The sequence below is a fragment of the Castanea sativa genome, chromosome 7 (assembly GCF_040712315.1).
Source record: "Castanea sativa cultivar Marrone di Chiusa Pesio chromosome 7, ASM4071231v1".
Taxonomy (NCBI): domain Eukaryota; kingdom Viridiplantae; phylum Streptophyta; class Magnoliopsida; order Fagales; family Fagaceae; genus Castanea; species Castanea sativa.
In genome coordinates, this window is record NC_134019.1 from 32,774,486 (window position 1) to 32,786,069 (window position 11,584).

The 11,584-nt window shown below is 32.6% G+C and overlaps 2 long non-coding RNA genes across 2 annotated transcripts in view; one reads left to right on the top strand and one right to left on the bottom strand.

The window, feature by feature from the left end:
- Window positions 1-553: 553 nt before the first annotated feature.
- Window positions 554-11,584, bottom strand: part of LOC142643032 (uncharacterized) — an 88,873-nt gene continuing 77,842 nt past the window's right edge. Inside the window, exon 2 of the long non-coding RNA XR_012845811.1 lies at window positions 554-872. This is a non-coding gene — a long non-coding RNA (uncharacterized LOC142643032). The remainder of the gene's footprint in view (window positions 873-11,584) is intronic.
- The window catches only part of LOC142643030 (uncharacterized), a 33,700-nt gene continuing 22,718 nt past the window's right edge, over window positions 603-11,584 (top strand). Inside the window, exons 1-9 of the long non-coding RNA XR_012845801.1 lie at window positions 603-741; window positions 891-4,929; window positions 6,269-6,309; window positions 7,358-7,701; window positions 7,930-7,974; window positions 8,659-8,698; window positions 8,816-8,878; window positions 10,057-10,572; window positions 10,692-10,972. This is a non-coding gene — a long non-coding RNA (uncharacterized LOC142643030). The remainder of the gene's footprint in view (window positions 742-890; window positions 4,930-6,268; window positions 6,310-7,357; window positions 7,702-7,929; window positions 7,975-8,658; window positions 8,699-8,815; window positions 8,879-10,056; window positions 10,573-10,691; window positions 10,973-11,584) is intronic.

Sequence of the window (11,584 nt, forward strand, 5' to 3'; positions counted from 1 at the left end):
AAACTTCCCAGTTTCCACTATCCCATGTTGTTATAAAAAAAAAAAAAAAAAACTACCATCTGTTATACAGAAAAGAAACTACCATATGTTCCAATAAAAAAAAAAAAAAACTATCTCATTTTATATTAAAAAACCATCACATAAAAAAAAAAATATTTATTGTGAATTTGTACTCTATGACATAATGTGATGCATGAACTATAGGAAAGATGTTATAATTTAAACACTTTTAAAATTTATATTTAAATTAAATTAAAGATGACTTAACCGAGTCCTTGTTGGTGTGCTTGCTTGGACTTTACGCAAGTGAATATAAAAGAAAGCAAGACACGGCTTCAAAAAAGAAAGAAAGCAAGACACGTGTGCGTGCCAGCTCACAAAAACCAAGGGCGCGTTGGTTTTAAGCCAACGAGTCCTAGTAAAAAAGTCAGCGTCAGAAACGCGTTAAAAAGAAGAAACCCACTCTGGATTTCGCCGAAACCGACTCTGGATTTCACCGACCTACTTCGCTATATGTATATATATATATATATATACCCCACCCCACCCCACCCGACCCTCCTCGTATTTCATAACTTGCTTTTTTATTTTTGTAAGTTTTTCTATTCAGTACCGATTGCGATGATATTTTCAATAAGTCTATGATTGCTTCCAGAGATTCAGGTTTTCTTTGTTACGAATCGGATATGATTTTGTTGGTGATATCTTTCAATTCGTCCATGATTGCTTTCAGAGATTCAGGTTTTCTTTGATGCAAATCGGATATGATTTTGTTGATGCTATCTTGTAGAAACGAGCTTTAAGCTTTCAGAGTTACATGGATTTATGTTTATACTTGCAAATTAGGGATTTTTTTTTTTTCAATACCTTACCTGGCGATTTTCTTTCAGATTTATATGGATTTATCTTGTATACGTTGGTGATTGCTCTGTTTTTAAGCTGTCAGAGTTACCTGGATTTATGTTAATACTTGCGAATTAGGTATTTCTTTCCATACCTTGGCGGTGATTTTCTAGGTTTTGTTTCAAGAAATTACAGGAATTTCAGAATTATATGGATTTATCTTGTATACCTTGCTCTGAATTCGTTGGTGATCGCTCTGGTTTTCTTTGCTCTGATTTTCTAGGGTTAACCTGGGTTTCAAGAAGCTGGCCATCGTTTTTTTGAGAAATTTTTGAGTAATTGCAGAGGGAGACGGTATTGATTTATTGCTTTATGCCTCTTGTGGAAGAGACTTTTCCTTTCAGCACAATTCTGAGTTCATGTTAAAAATGTCAATTACAAGAAAATTTCTGTGTCCGTGGCAGGGTTTGATTTGGTGATAAGCTTCTTTTTTTTGCTATCTTGAAGAAGAATTGTAGGGATAGTTTTCTGCTTGTTTCAATCCATTCTAATACTTGGCCTGTGACTGCTTTTGTTGACTACTTGTAGGCTTTGGTTTTCAAGGGGACTATAAATTCTGGTTCACTCAGTAAGGGTTGAAACTTCCATTTTATCTTTTGTCTTGTTTAATATTTGGTAACACCCGCTTATTGGTGTGTGCTTTCTGGGAAATACATATCATAATCTTAGATTGTTGCTGATTGATGTCATGGAAAGTGGGTGAGAAGATAGTGTTCTTAGTTTGAAGTGTTCTGGATTCATATTTATCAACTGAGGTACATATGCTTTTTCAGAAGTTGGAGATGTTCATTTTGTAGTTTTGTGAGGACAATTTTTTATCATTTTGATCTTGATATGTGTACAGGAGTCAAAATTGTAAACAAATAAATAAAATCTTTATGTTACTCTATTGATTTCAAGTTTTTTTTTTTTTATAAGTCTTTCAATATACTGTTTCCTACTATACATTCTCTATTCTATTTATCCTAGAGATTTTGGTCCTCAGCAGCTATTTTAAGTTGTTTGCATCATAGTTCTTTTGATAAAAGTTTGAAAGGTTTGCATCATAAGTTTCGATTACCAAGGAGCTAATTTGTTCAGAAAGGTTTGCATCATAGTTTGTAACCTTAGATTGTTGCTAATTAATTTCCTAGTTGTAGAAAGTGAGTGGGTAGATACTGTCATTGTCCAACCAAGTCCATTTTCAGACTGAAGTTTTTGCCATTTTGGACTCATATTTGAGTTCTGAGTGACATGCTTCTATATAAGTTGGTGATGTCTATTTTGTTGTTTTATGTGGACAATGTTTGATTATTTATCTTGATCTGTCTACAGCAGTGGAAACTGATTTGGGATTTCTTGTACTTGAGCGGTTGAGTTTGTGTAGAAGTCTTAAATAACTTAAAACTGTGTAGACTACAACAATAAGAAAACTCAATACTGTCTTGAATTTTACATTTTGCTTATGAGTCCTTTAATATAGTGTTCCCACTAACTGTGATATTATACTATTCCTTGTTCAATTTATTTATAGGTTTTGGTCCTTGATAGCTGTTTTAAGGCATTCGTTTTGGTGAAGTTCGCTTTCCTCAATCGATTTGGTTCTTGTCTATAGGAGCACGATTCCTTATTGTTGTCTCGATGGTAATTATGAGTTTTAAAAAGTTAAAATAACATTGTAAAAAAGATACTGGTGCTTCCATTATGTGTATTTTAGGATCCATTTGTTTAGCTTTAGCTAATTCCAGCATTACTCGGCATTTTTGTTCCAGTTCCTTTTTCTAACTGCCATCTACATGCACTTATTACAACTTTTAGGTACCTAATATTGTCAATTTTGTCATTGGGCAGTCATATAAGATAAGAACTGCCAGCTTTAAAAATGGTTGTTTGAATGCCAGAAAAATATAAGATTTACCTTGTATGGAAGAGTTCTTCTATTCGTTATGCAACTTTTGCAATTTTAGGTGCATGTGAAAAAATCTCACTGGAATTTTTTTTTGGTGCTTGGCAGCTTAAGGCTTGTTGTTCTTGTTGGCAGCTTAAGTGATGGAGTTTAGTTTGGCGATAAGCAATCTTTTCTTTCCCCCTTGTTTTCTTTATTCTGTCCTTCAATCATATGGATTATATGGATGTTTTCCCTATTGTTTTCTAATATTAGGCAATATATGCTTTTTTTTAGGATTTGGTTTCCTTGAGGATTATAAATTTCAGTCTCACTCAACGAGGGTTCGAAAGTTCCATTGAAACTCTTGTCCTGCTTTCTAGTTCGACTTTAGTCATTCTATTTTGGCAAGCTTATATCTAATTTGTATGTGGTAATACCTTTTGCTAGTGTGGGTAGTTCCTGTGGTGGTTTGCATGAGTTGGGCTTTGAATTTTCATCATAGTCAATATCGATTTATTGTCATTGGCAGATTGATAAGATAAGATCTGCATGCCTTAAAAATAGCTGTTCTCTAAATACAAGGGTAGTTTAGGTCTGTGCTTCCTTATACCTACTCTATATGTTAGTTGGTGGGTTCCAAAGTTATGTAGTTTTCTCTTGAATTGTTGGATCATGCTCTGGGATAGGAGGGTTTTAATGATTTTGCTACCCCTAAATTAATCTGTTGAATATGTCTAGGTATGGTATGTCTACTTGGGATGGAATTTGAATATGCAATAATCTTTCTTTATCAGTTGATTTCACTATTCTCTTCATAATAGCTGAATGATAATGTTTTTGCTTGTGTTTTTTTTATGTGAGGATCTAAGGCAACAATTTCTTTTTATCAATTTATCTCATCATTCTCTCCCCAACATGTGAAGATTACTGTTTCTGCTTGAATGTTTCTCTAGTTTGTGCTAAAATGGAGTTTCATTATGTCCTGCTGATAGAGTCATGGAAGATTAATATGTTGTACTTTGCAAATTCGCTTATTCAAGAATTATTTTATTGGGTTCTCATTTGACTTCCTATTGAAATGAAAGTAGTGCCCTTTTAATGGTCTAAGTATGAGTCTTTTAGGGTTAAAACAGTTATTAATTTGGGTTTTTATTTTAATAGTTATGGTCAGTTTTATATTGAGGGGCAAATCTGTAATTTCTGCAATCATGCGAATCAAGGGTATTTTGGTAATTTTGTTGAGTCTAGAATCTTCTAGGGTTTTAAGTATTTTAGGTTTATTTACTTTGGGTCCTAGTTAGTATTTATTAGGTTTTATTAGTAGTCCTAATACTAGTAGGAATCATATTACTACAAGGACAAGTAACAGTCTTTATATATATATATATATATATATATATATATATTGTGCTCAATGTATTCAAGGAGGTAGAATGAGTTGATTAATAAAATTGAGTGTTTTGAGCAATGGCCTTTGTGGTATATTTCTCTCTCTCTTTTCTTTATTTTCTCTTCTCTCTTTCTAGGGTTAGTGTTCACGGTACTGTTCACACAGCCCCTAAACAGCCCTAGCTTCTCTCTAGTGCTTCTTCTTTCCTACCCTAAATCCACCACAACTAAAAGTAGACAAATCCCTAATTTGTCCTGCATCACCTGCTATCTATTGCTAATTCAAAGACTTTAATCATGATGTGTACAATTGGAAAAATTATGATTTACTTTTTTAGCAAGAGTGTGTAAAAGTCTTTCGATTATCATTCTCTTTTGATTTCACGTTTTTTTTTTAACCCTTGAACATGATCTTGTCCCTTGTTCAATTTATTTTATGGACTTTGTTTCTTTGCAGATTTTTTAAGGCATTTATGTTGGATCGATGTCTGCTTTTCTAGATCAATTTGATCCTCTTTATTAGGAGCCCAAATATTTATACTGTCTCTTCCCTTGTTGTTGTCTGGCAGGTTATTATTTATTTTTTGATAAATAACCTAAGAACTTTTTATTAGGGAATAGCCAACCCAAGTACACTGGAAATGTACGATAGTGGCAGAAATTAGTAACCCAATTTACAATGATCAAGAAGAACAGGGTGGGACAAAGACGTGCTTGAAGGTAGAACTAAGCACCATTCAAGGAGAGTATGGAAGAAAAAGGACTGGCAGGTTATTATGTGTTCCAAGTATTTAAAATTCATTTTGTAACTGAGAATTGCTGACTTTAATAAACTATAGCATTGCTCATCACGATTGTCCTGGTTCCTTTTTCTATTGTCATCTACTTGCACTCACGAAAACTTTAGAACTTAAGGTAATTTTTTTCTATTGCCATCAGCTTTGGTCTATATTGTGAAAAATAAATAATAAATTGGGCAGTCATATATGTTAAATATTTGCATTCTTTAATTATAGCTGCGCTTTAAATTCCAGAACAGTTCATGTGTATGCTTCCTTGTGTCTTCTGTATAGGTTTTAAAGTTATAACTTTTATGGATGTGGTTTGCATAATTGGATTGTGTGGGGGTGATATTTTGGGGCTTATGGCTCTGTTGCCCCAATTCTTGTGTTTAAAAAATTCATGCTGTATATCTACTTGGGTGGCAAAGTTTGATGGGGACCTCAGGTAATAAGCTCTCTTTGTCTTGATTTCATTATTTGTTTTTCTTAATTTGAAGTTTTAAGGATTGGAGTAAGATATGCATGAGTTAGAAAAACAATTTGTTGGACTGACGTTGGGTTGAGAATAGGCTTCTATTGCAGCTGTGTTTTAGTTTTTGCTTTTGATCCTAATACTCCCTTAATTACTTGCTTGACCCTTAAGAGGTTTTTGGTTTTCTGTTTTATATATATATATATATATATATATAAATATATATATATATCCTTTCTTTGTAGTCTTTAATAATAATAATAATAATAATAATAATAATAATAAAGACTAATTAGTTTAATCTACATTTTTATTATTGGAGATTGGATATCTTGCTTGTCTACTTTATTAGTTTTTTTAATTTAAGTGGTGATGCATTTGTGGTACTTAAGCTAGGTTGATTTTGTTTGGTTGCTTCTTGATGAAACATGCTTTTGAGTAGTCTTGCTCTTTATAAAATTTTTTATTTTTTTCTTTGGAAGTAAAATCTTATAATTATCCCAAACTTTGTAGCTGAAATTCTGTTTTTCAGTGTGCTCATGTGGTCATTTTTCATGTAGCACTTGTACATTTGTCTTCTTGTCTTGTTTCTATTGATGTTTTTTTTTGCTTCTTGTGGAACCTGGTTATGTTGTGCTAGCAGCTCTATTTCTAGTTTGGATTGTCACATTGTCTGTATGCAGGAAGCAAGATTTATTTTTTGGGGTGCTTCACAGCTTAAGCAGCTGAGTTTGCCGATAAACTCCCTTTTTCTTCCCCTTTGTTTTTTCTCTCTTTCAAGCATATTAATTTTAAGGATACATTTTTGTTGTTTTAATTCTGTCTAATACTTGGGTTTGTGACTGAATTTCCTAGGTTTCATTTTCGAGAAGAATTATAATTCCATGTCTTGCAAAGTGAGGGTTTGAAATTTCTATTGCAATTTTTCTTCCTTTGTCTTGCTGTATATTATTTTTGGTCATTATGTGTTGGAAACTTCAATAATGAATTCACAGCTTAATTTGGCAATGCTTATGATTGTTGTAGTCCACAATTATAATTGTAGTGTCTTGAATATGGTTTATGAGGGAAAGCTTTTGCTTTCTCTTCTCCTGGCATTTGTGCAGGCTTTCTGGGAGCTACATTGGTATGCATTGTGATTTGTTAACTTGGATTGTTGCTACTTGATTTCCTTGTCCCCCAACATCTGGCAACAGAGAAGAGCTTGGCTTTCTGAGTTAGAAAGGATTTATCTTTATATTTTTGCATTCTTTGAAATATAGTAGTTTTTTCATTTGTTGTTTTGCAACTTCTGTCATTCTCTGTGCATGTTAAAATTCTATTACTTTTATGTCTATAGAACTGTTTTTTTTTTTTCCTTCAGCGGTACTTGGCAGTTTAAGCAGCCAAGTTTGATTAGGTTGATAAATTCTCTTTTTCTCCTGCTCTCATCATTCTCTTTTGCAATCATGAGAACTTAAAAAACTTTTGGCTTGTATAATTTCTTTTGAAATATGTATAGTTCTTTCATTTGTTGTTTTGCAACTTCTGCAATTCACATGTTAATAATCTCTTCTCTGTTTGTCTACAGGATCTAGGTTTTTTTAATTTTTTGTGTTTGTTCTTAGCAGCTTTAATAAACTGAACTTTTCATTTGGTGATAAGCTCTTTTTTCCGACCCGCTTTCATTATTCTCTCTTGCAATTATAAGAATTATAAATCTTTTGTATTGTTTTAATTCTTTCTAATACTTTGTGCCTGTATTCTTTTCTTAGGCTTTGGTTTCATTTACAGCCATAAATTCATGTCTCACCTAGAGAGGGCTTGAAATTTCCCTTCCAATTCTTTTTGTTTCTTTGTCTTCTCTTGTTTAAATTTTGGTCATTCAATTCGAATGTGGTAATGCCTGTTGATGTTGAGGGACAGGTAGATTAACAAAGTTTTTGACCTTAATATGGTTGCCAGGGAAAATAATACTGCTTTTTTGGTTCATCCTATTACACGAGTTAGGCTTTCTAGGAATGACTTGGTGCATGGTTTCTTTTTAAGAGGCTTTCTAGGAATGACTTGGTGCATGGTTTCTTTTTAAGACATTTGTTGAGGGACAGGTAGATTAAGAATGGTCCAGGTATGACTTCATTCCATTTATTTAATAGATTTGGGTGCGTGGTTTATTTATTTTTTTAAAGGTGTTTGTTGCAGCAAGCTTTTGTAGATCAATTTTTTGTTCTACAATTCTGTAGATCAATTTGTTTCTTCTATTGGAGCATAATACATGAAGTTTCCTTTCCCTTATTGTTGGCCGGCCGGTAATTCTGGGTCTAACATTTACAACTTTTTTCTTGTTCTCTTGATTTCACATTTTGCGCATAAATCTTTTATTATATTGTTCTCTCAAAAGGAATTCTTGTTCCTTGTTGCACCAAACTTCTGTAGAGATCGATTGATGCTAAATGTGGTTTAATTTGGGGCCATTTTATGTTTGCAAGGTCATCGCTTATTTGAATGTGGTAATTTTTCTTATTGGTATGGTGCAGGTAGATTGATGGTGATCTTGTGGTTGCCCAGGTTGAGTTCTTCAGGTTATTTGTTTGTCCCGTGATTGGCATGACTTAGGCTTTTTATGAATCAAATTCTTTTAACTTACACATTTGGTCTTAGCATTATTATTTGTAAAAATTCTGTGAATCAAGTTCTTTTAATCTATGTATCTGTTTTTTGCATCATTATTTGTAAAAATGGTATGTTGATTGATTGTTTTCCTGGTCATAAAAATGTTTGAGTAGAACGAAGACTTCCCCCCCTTTCTTTATAAAAAACTGAAGTTTAAAATGGGGGGAAAGATTAAGCACATGGCATATTAGTTCAATCGGTGGAGGAAAAAAACATAAAAAATAGTATATTTCTATTATTACACTTGGGTAGATTAGAAATAGTGACAAATAAAAGGATTATGAATAGAAATCTTCTTAAAAAATACTTTTTTTTATCCCTATAGATAATCTCTCGATCAAGCTGGTTTTCGTTTTTATGAGAAATTGCAGAGGGAGACGGCATAGCTTTATTGTGTATGCCTCTTGTGGAAGAGAGATTTCCATTTAGAACTATATGGACTTCTCTTCTGTCGCAACTAAACTACAAGAATTTTCTGTGTCAGTGACAGGGTTTGATTTGGCGATTTTTTGTTATTTTAAAGAAGAATTGTAGTGATAGTTTTCTGCTTGTTTTAATCCATTCTAATACTTGACCTGTAACTGCTTTTCTAGGCTTTGGTTTTCAAGAGGACTATAAATCCTGGTTCACTCAGTAAGGGTTGATACTTCCATTGCATCTCGTCTTGTATAATATTTGGTAACACTGTTATTGGTGTGGGCTTTCTATGAAATATATATATCATAATGCGGTTGCTGATTGATGTCATAGGAAGTGGGTGAGAAGATACCGTTCTTAGTCTGAACTATTCTGGATTCATATTTATCAACTGAGGTACATATGCTTTTTGAAAAGCTGGAGATGTCTGTTTTGTGGTTTTGTGAGGACAGTTTTATTTATTTATTTATCATTTTGATGATCTTGATATGTATTGTAATTTGTAGTTGGGCTTATTCACTTTAACTATAAATAAAACTCTTTATGTTATTCTATTGATTTCACCTTTTTTTTTTAAGTCTTTCAATATATTGTTCAGTACTATACATTTTCTATTCCATTTATTTTATAGATTTTGGTCTTCAGCAGCTGTTTTAAGGTGTTTGCACCATAGGTTACGAGTACCAAGGAGCTAATTCATTCAGAAAAGTTTGCATCATAGTTCGTAACCTTAGATTGTTTCTAATTAATTTCCTAGTTGTAGAAAGTGAGTGGGTAGATATTGTCATTGTCCAACTAAATCCATTTTCAGGCTGAAGTTTTTGCCATTTTGGACTCATATTTGAGCTTTAAATGACATGCTTCTGTATAAGTTGGCGATGTCTATTTTGTTGTTTTATGTAGACAATGTTTGATTATTTATCTTGATCTGTCTACAGGAGTGGAAACTGATTTTGACTTTCTTGTACTTAAGCGGTTGAGTTTGTGTGGATGTCTTAAATCTTTCTCAAACTTAAACTGTGTAGATTACAACAATAAGAAAACTCATACTGTCTTGAATTTTATATTTTGCTTGTAAGTCCTTTGATATAGTGTCCCCACTAACTGTGTTATTATACTATTCCTTGTTCATTTTATTTATAGGTTTTGATCCTCAATAGCTGTTTTAAGGCATTATTTTTGGTGAAGTTGGCTTTCCTCAATCGATTTGGTTCTTGTCTATAGGAGCATGATTCCTAATTATGAGTTTTAAAAAGTTAAAATAACATTGTAAAAAAAATACTGGTGCTTCCATTATGTGTATTTTAGGATCCATTTGTTCTGATTTAACTAATCTCAGCATTACTTGGCATTTTTGTTCCAGTTCCTTTTTCTAACTGCCATCTATATGCACTTATTACAACTTTTAAGAACCTAAGATTGTCAATTTTGTCGTTGGGCACTCATATAAGATAAGAGCTGCCTGAAAATTATAAGATTTACCTTGTATGGAAGAGTTCTATTTGTTATGCAACTTTTGCAATTGTAGGTGCATGTGAAAAATTCTCACTGGAATTTTTTTTGGTGCTTGGCAGCTTAAGGCTTGTTGTTCTTGTTGGCAGCTTAAGTGATGGAGTTTAGTTTGGCGATAAGCAATCTTTTCTTTCCCCTTGTTTTCTTTATTCTCTTCTTCAATCATATGAATTATAAGGATATTTTCCCTATTGTTTTCTAATATTAGGCAATATATGCTTTTTTTTTAGGATTTGGTTTCCTTGAGGATTATAAATTCTAGTCTCACTCAACATGGGTTCGAAAGTTCCATTGAAATTCTTGTCCTGCTTTCTAGTTCGACTTTTGTCATTCTATTTTGGCAAGATTATATCGAATTCTGATTTGGTAATACCTTTATTAGTGTGGGTCGTGGGAAAGTAATTTTGATATTTCTTTATCCTGTAGTGAAGGGCATGAGGAGTTCTTTCTGGAATTAACTTATCTCTCTAGATTTGAATCATAATTGTAATATTGAATTGTTGCTGATTTGATTTTGTAGTCATTGAAAATGAGAAGATACTGTCAATGGTCCTGCCTAATCCTTTGTTAGTCTGAAGGTTTTGCTATTTTGGACTCAAATTCACTAAACAACAATCTTCTTCTCTATAAGCTGCCAATGTTTGTTTTGTAAATTTGTGAGGGTGATGTTTGGTGTTATTGATAACAATGTCTACAGGAGGGGAAAATTGTGATTTGGACTTTAACATACCTGAGCAGGAGTTTGTGCTGTGTTGACTGCAACAATAAGCAATCTCTTCCCTTCTCTTGATTTTTCCTTTTGCTTATGGGTCTTTAAAACCCTGTTTGCCCAAACATGATACTATTCAGTATTTTTGTTCAATTTATTTTACAGATTTTGGTGCTTGGCTGTTTGTTGCTGCAAAATTGACTTCTCTAAATCAATCTGGTATCCTACTTGGGAAATAAAGCATTATTGATTAAGCTCTCTTTATCATTGTATGTCATTATTCTTATCCTATAATTTGAAGATATAAGTTTTGGATTAAGATATTTATGAGCAAGGAAAACAAATTGTAGGACTGACATCACACTTTTCTTTGGTTTTTGCAATTAATACATATTGTTGTTACGAATCTTAAATCTAAGATTCGTTTTCTTTGTTACAAATCAGAGATTCAGGTTTTCTTTGTTTCGAATTGGATGTGATTTTGTTAATGATATCTTTCAATAGGGCCATGATTGCTCTCAGAGATTCAGGTTTTCTTTGTTACAAATTGGGGAAGATTTTGTTGATGCTATCTTGTAGAAAAGTGCTTTGAGCTTTCAGAGTTACATGGATTTATATTTATAGGGTTTTTTTTTTTTTTCAATACCTGGCGATTTTCTAGGTTTTTTTTTTCAATAAATTGCAATTGGATTTCAGATTTATATGGATTTATCTTGTATATGTTGGTGATTGCTCTGTTTTTAAGCTTTCAGTGTTACCTAGATTTATGTTAATACTTGCAAAATAGGTATTTCTCTCAATACCTTGGCGATTTTCTAGGTTTTGTTTCAAGAAATTACAGGAATTTCAGAATTATATGGATTTATTGCTCTATGGTTAAC